The sequence below is a fragment of the Bos indicus x Bos taurus genome, chromosome 5 (genome assembly GCF_003369695.1).
Source record: "Bos indicus x Bos taurus breed Angus x Brahman F1 hybrid chromosome 5, Bos_hybrid_MaternalHap_v2.0, whole genome shotgun sequence".
Classification (NCBI taxonomy): domain Eukaryota; kingdom Metazoa; phylum Chordata; class Mammalia; order Artiodactyla; family Bovidae; genus Bos; species Bos indicus x Bos taurus.
In genome coordinates this window covers 80,564,298-80,565,893 of record NC_040080.1, presented here as the reverse complement: position 1 = coordinate 80,565,893, position 1,596 = coordinate 80,564,298, and positions in this window count along the sequence as shown.

The following is a 1,596-nucleotide window of genomic DNA, read 5'->3' as shown; positions in this document are numbered from 1 at the left end:
CCACTTCCAATTTGCCTTGATTCATGGACCTGACATTCCAGGTTCCTATGCAATATTGCTCTTTACAGCATCGGACCTTGCTTCTATCACCAGTCACATCCACAGCTGGGTATTGTTTTTGCTTTGGCTCCATCCCTTCATTCTTTCTGGAGTTATTTCTCCACTGATCTCCAGTAGCATATTGGGCACCTACTGACCTGGGGAGTTTCTCTTTCAGTATCTTATCATTTTGCCTTTTCATACTGTTAATGGGGTTCTCAAAGCAAGAATACTGAAGTGGTTTGCCATTCCCTTCTCCAGTGGACCACATTCTGTCAGAAATATAAGATGTCAATACGCTAGCTACTTCTCAATGTCGTATCTGATGATATGTTTATTTCAAGGATGTATGTGTGTGTGTATCTTTAATATATATCTGGAGAAGAGAAATATATATCAATAGATATAAGTAAATGCACATACATTCTATTCACTGCACAAAATACTTGAGCATTCTGGATTAAGAACAGCAGCACTCAGGATAGTGGGAAGTACTTTTACGTTGGGCATTTTCACTACTATAACTTAGGCAAATTCTTTATGATTTCCTTATTTGGAAAAGGAAGATGCTATCATTTCTATCTCAGAGTCACTGTAATGATTAGTTTTCGTACTAGAAAAAGAATGTCTTTTACTGGATCTGGTAAATAATAAGGACTAGATGTATTAATTATTTTCTATTTTATATCTTTTGAAATATTAAAATTGTAAGAGGAGTTGTGTGTTTCTTATCATTCTAGAGCCAGACTTAAATCACTGCTGAATGTGAAATAAATGTTTTACCTTGGAACTTCTAGAAGCCTTTAGTGTAGCTACTTAGGTTTCATGTTTTGTTTGTGGTTTTCTCATAATTATTTATATTTTGCTTTCATGTTTTAACAGTGTATATTTGGCTTTAGCTATGAATGAGAAAGATCTAGTCATCTCTGAAAACCTTGGTGTTAGTTTCCTAAGGCAGCCATAAACAAGTACCACAAACTGGGTGGGTTAAGGTGATAGAAATGTATTGTATGTGCCTGTGCCCAAACTTATCTTTTCATATAAAGTAACTAGTTGTTGGGGGCCAGCATGAGGCACTCCACCCGTGGCAAAGATCATGAGGAAGGAGGCTCGACATACGCAAAGGCGGGATCGAGCCTCAGGAGTCCCCCTGGAAATCCTTGAGCATCTACCCCCATAACCAGAGCCTGCCTACTTTACTACTTTGTGCTCTCACCTACACCTCTGACTTTATGAGGGGCTGTCCCCCACCACCCCTTTCGGAGAAGGAGTTAACTTACAGCTCCAGTTAATAATAATTCCTGGGTGTGATAGGAGTGTTTTAACCTACAAACTCCTCTGAAGGTTCTCTAGCCTGCCTGACAGGCTTGTCCGGCCACGTGTGATTGCTCACAGCCTCCCAACCGTGAGAGGCACGAGATGCTTTAAACCTTCTAAAAACAGGTTCCTTAGAAAAGTTAGAAAACCATTAGTATAAGTATAGTGGGCTGATTAGAAATTGTATTGGTGAAGGGTTTTTCATTTGTTGAGCCAATGTTTGTTGCTAAGTCTCCACAT